Source organism: Trifolium pratense, linkage group LG1 (assembly GCF_020283565.1).
Source record: "Trifolium pratense cultivar HEN17-A07 linkage group LG1, ARS_RC_1.1, whole genome shotgun sequence".
Classification (NCBI taxonomy): domain Eukaryota; kingdom Viridiplantae; phylum Streptophyta; class Magnoliopsida; order Fabales; family Fabaceae; genus Trifolium; species Trifolium pratense.
Genome location: NC_060059.1, coordinates 22,262,616 through 22,273,955, shown reverse-complemented (window position 1 = coordinate 22,273,955; position 11,340 = coordinate 22,262,616). Strand labels below are relative to the sequence as shown.

Here is an 11,340-nt window from a genome sequence, read left to right as displayed (position 1 = left end):
GGACCAAAAGTACAAAAAATCTAAAATAGGGGGACTAAAAAATTGGTTTTTGAAATAGGGGGACCAACACTTCAAAAAATTCAAAATAAGGGGATCAAAACTACATTTAAGCCTATCTTTTTTTGACAGCTAATTGTGGTCATGTGCGGTATTATTATATTTCTCGAAGACCAACTCTTACTTAGTTATCTATAATATAAAAAGTGGTTTAATTAGGGGATGATGCATAAGTTAGGATAATATTTTAAACTGTGTGTTTAGATTGGAATGTTCTTTCATCGAGTCATAAAATGACCTATGTTTATAAAATACTACGGCATAATGTACCACTTAAATAGCTCTTTATAATAATAATAATAATAATCATAATAATCATCTGAGTATATATATCTATATATATAATTCTTAGATAGTTCTCTTACTATCCATTTTAACCCTAATCCACATCACCCACTTACATCCAATTAAGTCACACAATAATGTCACATCACTTCCTTATATTATATCATTCTCATCTCTATTTTTTTTATATTATACAAATCTCATAATAAATAATAAAGAATTATGTTTCTCCAATTATCCAAAAATTGATGTCACAAGATGTTACAGTTTTCTACATTATTATTGAATTATACATCTCCAATTATCCAAAAATTGATGTCACAAGATGTTACACTTTTCTACATTATTATAACATTACTTAGTGACGATGAAGATGAGCATAGTTGGATTCTCTTTCAACATTTATCCCATTTTTAAATGTCAACCGTTTTCATAAAAACAACAAAGAGTTTATAATTTAGTCACACACAAAAATACGAAGAGTGTATACATTATTGACTTATAATTACATTATAATTGTAGAGAAGAGTGAAGGTTATGCAAAAAGTTAGGTTATGAGATTGAAATATATAACCATTATCATTATCATATTTCATTCAATTTTGATGGTCCCTACTCATTCTCTATACATATAGGTATATATAATTAGTATAACAGTTACTTCTTTATCCATGCATACATTTCTATTGAGTTTAGTTTTTAGTTAAAAAAAAAAAATCATTCTTTCAAACCATAGCTGGAAAAGCAAATCTAAAGTTGAAAGTTCGAATAGCTCATGTGTGCAATGTAACAGACAAATACAAACCAAACTGAGGTTATGTCTATGAATATGTTGTTTGTTGATGAAAAGGTGATGTGATGTATTATCTTGATATACTTCTCACATTTTCACAAAATCTCTATTGATGTTTTTTTTTTATTATTATTGACTTTTTCCCTTTTTTTTACTTTGATCATCCAATGTGATAAGATTCTTGCTACTGTGAGAAAGGGTTTGGTTTCAAAGATAAAAAAAATTGGTTGAAGAATGATCAACATATAAGGTTGAAAATATATTGGTTAAAGGAAGTGATAAGTACATCACTTTTATTATTATTATTATTATTATTATTTTTATTTTTATTTTTATTTTCACAATACTTATTGTTACAATTTATACGAATAATTTTTCAACATTATAATATAAAATACCACATAACACATGTACATCGTACAGGTGTGGGACTAGTTTGTTTTTAAGAAATCTGGACACGTGCAATGCATCATATGTTATGAACGTGTATATAGTTGATCTTGTTGTATTTAATTAATCGCAAGATAGCTTCCACACGTCACGTTGTTTACATATGTTGACTAGCAAATTACTTGCTAGAGTATTCTTTCCCATTAAGAGTTGGTTCACGTGCATCATATGTTATGCATGGTTTATCTTATATGGAGTTCTCTGTTTATGCACATTTTCAAAACAGGGGATATACTCCCTTTGTCCATTAATATTAAGTTTTTTTTTTGACAAATTCTCCAATATTAAGTTATTCAGTTTTTTTTACACAAACAAACTTAATGCATTTCATTCATAATCATTGTTTCAATATAAGGTGGACAATAATTATAAATTTGAGGACTAGTTGTAAAACGAGTTGTCTGAACTAAGTCATGAGTCACTCGATTATCTTGTCGTCTAACATAACTGACTCTACAGTTCTTATTTAAATTTAATAAACTTCTACATAATTCAATGACAAAACCAAACTCTAAATTATTTTGGCATTGTTACCAAGAGCTTGCGCCACATGCAAAGTGTCTGATTCAATATGGCTTGCTGCATTATGTGAATTTTGAATCCATTTGAGTGCTTCCAAGACTCATATAGCTTCTACCTCATCAATAGCAGGATGGCCTTCGAATCTCTCTTTGCGAACGCAGCAACAAATTGGCTTTTATCATCACAAAGACATGCCCTTATGCAATAGAAATTTTGTTCCGCATAACACACCGCATCTACGTTACATTTAATTATCCGTACCGATGGTTTAATTCATCTCTGATTGCTATCTGTTCCACTGGTACAATTCACTTTTAAATATATGTTAATGTATAATTTTGTCTATCAATATTTTTTATTATTTATCGGTAGAAATTATAGAAAGTTGATATTTTAAAAATATTCATCAAAATAAATTCAGCATTATCTTATACGCAAATATTTGTTATTAGTAGAATTGTTGTGTAAAACCAAAATAAGAGCAAGACATATAATAGAGATGAAAGACAGAATAAAAGAATATCTTGTATTATTCTCTTCACAAGTATCTCTTTATATTGCAATATGGGTCATGTTTATAGAACAATATATGAAGGAAAATCGTAGCAAAACAGAGATGTAAAACGCAGCGGAAATTAAAATTTTCCTTCGATGGATCCTTGTGAATGGACATGATCAGGGTTTCAGTTATTACCTTTGAAGAACAAATTCCTCGATTCTGAGTTGATCACAAGCACTGCACGATCGCAGCACCTCTAGCCGGTCCACACGAACAGTTTCCGTTCACCTCTTAGTGCTAGCTGCAAGACGACGGTAGAGGGAGATTTAGTGCGGTTAGGGTTTTAGAGAATTTTAGGGTTTCTCCAAAATTCGGATTATGTGTGTAACACAAACACTGAATTGCATAAGGCTCTATTTATAGAGCTTCTTATGTTGTCTTTAGGCCAAAGCGGTTATTGGACTTCGCAAGCCCAATAACCTACTGTTACTAATCGCACCCCATTAATAAGTCATACTTATTTCTCCCGTCATTAACTGTCCTTATGTGTGTGACCCTGTAGGTTCCTATGACGTTGGCAATAATATTAATCTCAATATTATAAACAGTGAGCGGTATCTAGCAACACATCACTGCTACCCAAGTCACAAGAATGTCACGTGATATGACAAATCTTTCCGTGATAAATATCTTGTGTATAATTACCCTTTTACCCTATGTCTATTGATGACGTTAGTCATTACATGGAAATAAAGACCATTTTCAAGTGTTTTTAGAGGTTTTTGACTTAAATCATGAAGAATAAGACATTGACTCGAAGCTACATGCGGAGGAAGATAGCAAATGAAAATTGGTGGATTTTATAGTACTTTTACGCCTGGGGCAGAAATTTTTGCGCCTGGGGCGGAAATTTTGCTGAAGAAGCTGGTTTGCTCACTGTTTTACCGTTTCAGGCGAATTTCTTGTGCCTAAAACGAAACTTCTTACGCCTGGGGCGGAAATTCTGTGCCTCAGGCGGAAAACGTTATTTTTGATCAGTTTTATAAAAGGGAAACATCAGATCTGGATCATTATCGAATTTTTGACACTAAGAACAGCATTTGGAGCGATTTTGGAGGATCAAGAGCGACCAAGCAAGGATTCCAGTGTGGAAACACATCAAGATTCTTCTTGTAATCATGCTTTCTTTCATTTTAATTGATGTAATTTTTGAATTTGCAATGTCTAGCTAAATTCTCATGATTGGTCCTTAGGTGATTCTAATTACTTTTGATCTTGAATTATGTGATTGTCATATGATATGATTAATGAATTACGAAGTTAGTTTCTATTGATTGTTCTTTGTGCTTAATGCTTTGTATGAATTCGCGACTTATATGATGATTGCAATGATTTGTTTTACTATGACAATAGGAATAAATCATCGATCTAGGAATGATTAATCAATTAACTTTCACTTAAGACATTTCGGATTGTTAATTGAGATTAAAAGATTAAAGTTTTTCTTCCTCACATGATCATAGGTCTTACTAAGAAATTAGGGATTGATGATCATGAGAGAGGATTATGTTACCAAGACATTGGGCATAATCAATTATGTTTTAATCAAATCATGAAACTAATTTGAATAATTCGTTATCATACATGACACTACCAAGAGAAATAGTAATTAGATGACCCAAAAAGGACCAATCGTTTTTCTTACATCAATCTAAACACCAAAGCAATTCCAAAGTTTAAAAATTTAAACTTGAAACCAAACAAGACCCCCCTTTTACAATTTATGTCAATTTACATGAGTATGTCTTCAATTTACAATTGATTTACAACAATCCCTGCGGAAAGAACGATTTTATTATACTACTTGACGACTATTTAGTACACTTGCTAAATTTCTATCAAGTTTTTGGCGCCGTTGCCGGGGATTGTTGATTAAATCAACAAGGCAATTGATTCATACCTTTTAAATTTTATTGTTTTATCTTTACTGAAGTTTTTGTTTATGTAATTATAAAAGAATATCTATACAAAAATTAGTTCTGAATTTTATTTTCTTTTTCATTCTTGTGTAGTGCAGTTGCTTCTTAAGGTATTTTCTGGTTGTTTATGCAAGGTAGGAAAGCAGCAAGAGAACTTATCTTTGATCCTGAAATAGAGAAAACAGCTAAAGCAAACAGAAAAGCAGTTCGGTTAGCCCGAGAGGTTGCCCGGTTAGCAGGTGTTGCACAAGAAAGTAGTGAAGAAGTGGTTTCTAGTCCAGACACATCGGACAACGAAGCCAACATCATGGCTGGAAATCCACCACCACCTCCACCAGTTGTGCCTGAAAGGACGTTAGGTGACTATGGGCAAAGAAACAATGGAGAGCTTGCCAATTTGGGTTTTCAACCTAGGAATCATGTGTCATTTGATATCAAGAATTCAGTGCTCACCGCCCTCAAAGAGAATCAATACTCAGGGGCAGAAACACAATGTCCAAATCTCCACCTGGAGCATTTCTATGAAGCTTGTGACTACACAGACCCACCAGGAGTATCTGAATCAGATAAGAGATTAAGGCTTTTCAAGTACTCGCTAACTGGAAGAGCTAAAGACTGGCTGGACACAATACCACCTAACATCATCACTACTTGGCAAGAGCTAGAGATGAAATTCATGGATAGGTACTTTCCAATTCATAAGTATCTTGAAAGAAGAGCTGACATTACAAGTTTCGAGCAAGGAGACTCTGAAACATTGTATGATGCCTGGGAAAGATTCAAACTGTGCCTGAAGAAGTGTCCTAAGCATGGGCTCGATAGTCATACTCAAATGCAGCATTTCACACAAGGATTGAGAGCTCAAACTAGAATGTTTCTAGATGCATCGGCAGGTGGATCTTTGAAAAATAAAAATCAAACTCAAGCTAGAGAGTTGGTGGAATCCATGGCTCAAAATGAATACAGAGTTGAAAATGACCGTGGTGCAAAGAAGAAGGCAGGCATGCTAGAGCTTGATACTCAAACTGCTCTTTTGGCCCAATCTACATTGATGAATTCTCAAATGGCAGCTGTGTTGAAACACCTCACTAGCACTCCCATATCCCAAATGCCAGTCATGGCAGCTAATGAAGTGAAATGTGATTTTTGTGGACAAGGGCATGCTAATGGCCAATGTTTTCCTGAAGGGTCAGAAGAGGCAAAGTACCTAGCCAACTTCAAAAGGAACAACCCAAAGTACGATCCATATTCAAACACTTAAAACCCAGGTTGGAGAGATCATCCAAACTTTGGTTGGGGAGGAAATCAAAACTCAAATCAATCTCAACAACAATCTTCTTCACAAAACTCTCAACAAAGGAGACCTTCTCAATTAGAGGATACACTTACTCAATTCATAAAGGTGACTCAAGGGAACTTCGAAGCTATGAAGGTTAGCCAAGATCAAATGAAAGCCAACCAAGATATTGCCAACAAGAATCATGAAGCTTCAGTTAAGAACTTGGAAACTCAAGTTGGGCAATTGTCAAGGCAATTCGCGGCTACTCAAAATAATGGGTTTGAAGGTTCTACAAAGGATAATCCGAGGAATGAAAGTTGCAAGGCAATTAACTTGAGAAATAGAGTGGTTCCTTCACCTGAGATTGTAACGAAGAAAAAGAGTGAGTCTAGCGTTGAGGGAGTGAAAGAAAAAAATAATGTTGAGGGAGAAGTTGAAAATGAGAATGAGGGAGAAGTTGAGAATGACTTAGAGAAAATGATTGAGATTGAGAAAGAGGAGTTAGTTGAAGATGAGAAAGACAAAAAAATTGAAAAAGAGAATGAGGAGAAGTTAGTTGAAAAGAGAGGCAAGGGTGTAGAGGAGAAAGAAAGTTCTGTCAATGCCAAATTGCCATATCCGCGCAAGAAGAAGGCAAAGGCTAATGATCACCAACAATTCAAAAAGTTTATGAAGATGCTTCATGATCTCCAAATTAACATTCCTTTTGCTGAAGTGTTGGAACAGATGCCTGTCTATGCCAAATTCATGAAAGAACTTATGACAAAGAAGCGGAAACCTCTTGATGATGACACAGTAGAAATGACAGAGGAATGTAGTGCCATAATCCAAAAGAAACTTCCTCAAAAGAAGAAGGATCCTGGAAGCTTTACCATACCATGTTCAATAGGTAACATCTCCGTTGGTCGAGCTCTATGTGATTTAGGAGCTAGCATCAACCTAATGCCATTGTCAATGATGAAGAAGATACCCGGAGCTGTTGCAAAACCCACAAAGATGCAGCTCTCTTTAGCTGATCGTTCTATTGTACATCCTTACGGCGTACTTCATGATGTTTTGGTAAGAGTTGCTGAGTTTGTTTTTCCGGCTGATTTCGTCATCCTTGATATGGAAGATGATGCAGATGTAGAACCATTGTTGTTGGGTAGACCATTTCTTGCTACCGGGAGAGCGTTGATTGATGTGGAAATGGGAGAGCTTATGTTAAGGACACATGGAGAACATGTGATGTTTAACGTGTTCAAAGCCATGAAGCATCATGATGATGAACCACAATGTTTTAAGATTGATGTGATAGAGGAGGTGGTTGAAGATGTGCTAATTGAAGAAACACCTTCCTTTCCTTTAGAAAGAGTAATTGTAAATTCTATTGATGATCTAGAGGAGGAATGGGACAAAGAGATCGAAATATGTCTCCGTCAACTTGAAGCATGTAAAGAAGAAGAAGCACAAAAAGATTTTGAAAATGTGTATGCTGTGGAAGAGAAAGCTAGTGGTAAGGAGGACCTAAAAGTTACTATTCCGGAGTTGAAGGAGCTTCCCCCTCACTTAAAATATGTTTTCTTAGGAGAAGATGCTTCACAACCGGCAATCATAAGCAGCAGGTTGAGTTCTTTGGAAGCAGAGAAACTAACTAGAGTCTTGCGAGAAAATAAAGAAGCCATGGGTTGGAGCATCTCTGATTTGAAAGGGATTAGTCCCGGATTCTGCATGCATAAAATAAAAATGGAAGATGAATACAAACCTGTGGTGCAACCTCAAAGAAGACTAAATCCAACCATGAAACAGGTGGTAAAGAAAGAGGTTCTTAAACTTCTAGAAGCTGGTATGATTTATCCAATCTCGGATAGTGCTTGGGTAAGTCCTGTCCATGTGGTCCCGAAAAAAGGTGGTATGACAGTCGTGAGAAACGAAAAAAATGAACTGATACCCACTTGCACCGTCACTAGGTGGCGGATGTGTATAGACTACAGGCGGTTGAATTCAGCAACAAGGAAGGACCATTTTCCTCTTCCATTCATGGACCAAATGTTGGAAAGGCTTGCAGGGCAGACCTATTATTGCTTTTTGGATGGATATTCTGGGTACAATCAGGTTGTGGTAGACCTAGAGGATCAGGAGAAAACAGCTTTTACTTGCCCTTTTGGAGTATTCGCTTACCGGAAGATGCCTTTCGGGTTGTGCAATGCACCGGCCACATTCCAGCGGTGTATGCTTTCTATTTTTGCTGATATGATGGAGGACACAATCGAGGTATTTATGGATGATTTTTCTGTGTTTGGTAAGTCTTTTGATAAATGTTTAGCCAATTTGAATGCTGTATTGAAGAGATGCATAAGTACCAATTTAGTTTTAAATTGGGAAAAATGTCATTTTATGGTTAAAGAAGGTATTGTGCTTGGACACAAAATCTCTTCAAAGGGCATTCAAGTTGACCAAGCAAAGATAGAGGTTATTAAGGAATTTCCCCCTCCCGTTAATGTTAAGGGAGTGAGAAGTTTTTTGGGTCATGCCGGTTTCTATCGGCGTTTCATCAAAGACTTTTCGAAAATAGCAAAGCCTTTAAGTAACCTCCTTGTGAAGGAAAATGAATTTAAATTTGATGATGAATGTCTGAATGCTTTTGTTGTAATTAAAGAAAAGTTGGTCACCGCGCCCATAATCGTTGCACCTAATTGGGATCTCCCTTTTGAATTAATGTGTGATGCAAGTGATTATGCGGTTGGAGCGGTGCTTGGCCAACGACATGCGAAATTTTCCCATGCTATATATTATGCAAGCAAGGTTTTGAATGAAAACCAAATCAATTACACAACTACTGAAAAAGAGTTGCTTGCAATAGTATTTGCTTTGGAAAAATTTCACTCTTATCTGATTGGATCGAAAGTTGTTGTTTTTTCAGATCACTCGGCACTTAAGTACCTCCTCACAAAAGGCGACTCAAAGCCTAGACTCTTGAGGTGGGTACTACTTTTGCAGGAATTTGATTTGGAGATAAAAGACAAGAAAGGTGTGGAGAATATGGTCGCTGACCATTTGTCAAGGTTAGAAAATCCAATGGTGACCACAAAAGAGAAGTGCATTAACGAAGAGTTCCCGGATGAAAAATTGCTGATGGTTTCTAAAAGGCCTTGGTTTGCTGACATGGCTAATTTCAAAGCAGGAAATGAAATTCCGGAGGACTATTCCTATCAACAAAAGAAGAAATTCTTTAGAGATGCTAACTTCTATTTTTGGGATGATCCATACCTATTTAAGGTGGGACAAGATGGCTTAATCCATAGATGTGTTGATGAAGAAGAGGCGCAAAGCATAATGTGGCATTGCCACAGTTCTCCATATGGTGGTCATCACAGTGGTCCACGAACAGCAGCAAAGGTTCTTCAAAGTGGTTTCTTTTGGCCAACACTGTTTGCGGATTGTGTAGAGTTTGCTAGAAGATGTGATAATTGCCAGAGGACCGGCAATGTTTCAAAGCGGGATGAGATGCCTCTAAACCAAATGCTCGAAGTAGAACCTTTTGATTGTTGGGGGATTGATTTCATGAGACCTTTTCCATCTTCACGGTCTAACCTTCATATATTGGTGTGTGTAGATTATGTTACAAAATGGGTGGAAGCTATTCCTTGCCAAGCAAATGATTCTCATACCGTGGTGAAGTTCCTGAAAGAAAATATTTTTACTCGGTTTGGGGTTCCTAGAATTCTAATTAGTGATGGAGGCAAACATTTTTGTAACAAATACTTGGAGAATGTCCTGGAGAAATACAATGTCAAGCACAAGGTGGCTACTCCATACCATCCTCAGACAAGTGGACAAGTTGAAGTATCTAACCGGTAACTGAAACAAATTCTGGAAAAAACGGTTTCTACTTCAAGGAAAGACTGGTCAATGAAGCTTAATGATACACTTTGGGCTTATAGAACCGCGTTCAAGACACACTTGGGGTTCTCTCCGTACCAACTAGTTTATGGCAAATCATGTCATCTACCGGTTGAGCTAGAACACAAGGCATATTGGGCTGTGAAATTTTTAAATTTTGATGCAGGTCTTGCAGGTGAGAAAAGATTGCTTAAGCTGAATGAACTTGAAGAATGGCGGATGCAAGCGTATGAAAATGCCGTGATTTTTAAAGCAAGAACAAAGAAGTATCATGATAAAGGGTTGGTAAGAAAGGAGTTTAAGAAAGGACAGCAAGTCTTGTTGTTCAATTCTCGTTTAAGGTTGTTCCCGGGTAAGCTGATGTCTCGGTGGTCTGGTCCATTTGTCATTAAGGAAGTTTTTCCACACGGGGCTGTGGAAATTTTTACACCAGGAGAGGAGGAGAAATCTTTCAAAGTAAATGGACAAAGACTCAAGTTTTATAAGGGAGGAGATTTTAATCGCCACAAGGTGGCAGTACTTTTCGAAGACCCTTGAGGTTTCGAGACCGTCAAGCTAATGACGCTAAAAGTAGCGCTGCTTGGGAGGCAACCCAAGGTTTTATTTAATCGTAATAGTTTTTCTTTTGAAATTTTGTGTTTTGCAGGTCAAATTGAAAAAAAGAGGAGTGTGAAAAGTGTCACAATCAGGAATTTACGCTTGGGACTCAAAAATTTCGCCTAAGGTGTAAGAAAGGAGCAGAAAAATTCAAATCCTGAGTGATTTACGTTTGGGGCGAAAAAAATTACGCCTAAGGCGCAAAAATAATGAATAAAAAGTGGTGCTCACTGTTTTGCCGTTTGGGGCGGAAAGAGTTACGCCTCAGGCGTAAAAATTCTGAAGAAAAATCATTTGCTCACTGTTTTGCCGTTTGGGGCGGAAGAAGTTGTGTTTGGGGCGTAAAAAGCTTCGTTTTAGGCGAAAAGGAAACGTGAAACCCTCTTTCTTTCTCTCAAACATCATCTCCTTCAACAAATCTTATCCTTTCTCACAAAACTTCATCTTCTTCCTCACACAAATCCTCCATTAACAACCATCCAAACCTTCAAACCCAACACAAATCCTTCATTAAAACAACAACCACAACAAATTCACCTATTCTTTTTCACAAATTCTACCCTCAAATCTCAAAACCCTCTTGAACCCAAACCTCCCAAATCCTTCAAAACCCCATTAAAACAACAACCTCTCTCACACCCATAACACCAAACCCACGAAAATTTCTTCCATCCAACTCTATTCTCCAAAACCCATCATCAACAACAACCAATTCTTCGATTTTTTTTTCCAAAACCCAAAACCAAAAACCCACCATTAAATCTATATCAAATTCCATCCAAAACCACCATAAATCTTCATCTTTTTCATCAATAACCACCACAAACCTCATCTAACAACCACTACCCTCACCAATCCTTACATCTTTCACCCTAAAACCATAATTCCCAAAATTTCACCATAAAATACCCTTCAAAACCCTACACGAAAATTCACCCAAAACCACCATAAATCTTCATCTTTTCCATCAATCACCCATAAACCATTACCCTTCTCA

The 11,340-nt window shown here is 36.4% G+C and overlaps 1 pseudogene; it reads left to right on the top strand.

The window, feature by feature from the left end:
- The first annotated feature begins 6,011 nt into the window (after positions 1–6,011).
- LOC123890290 lies at positions 6,012–10,334 on the top strand (annotated as a pseudogene).
- The last annotated feature ends 1,006 nt before the right edge of the window (positions 10,335–11,340 follow it).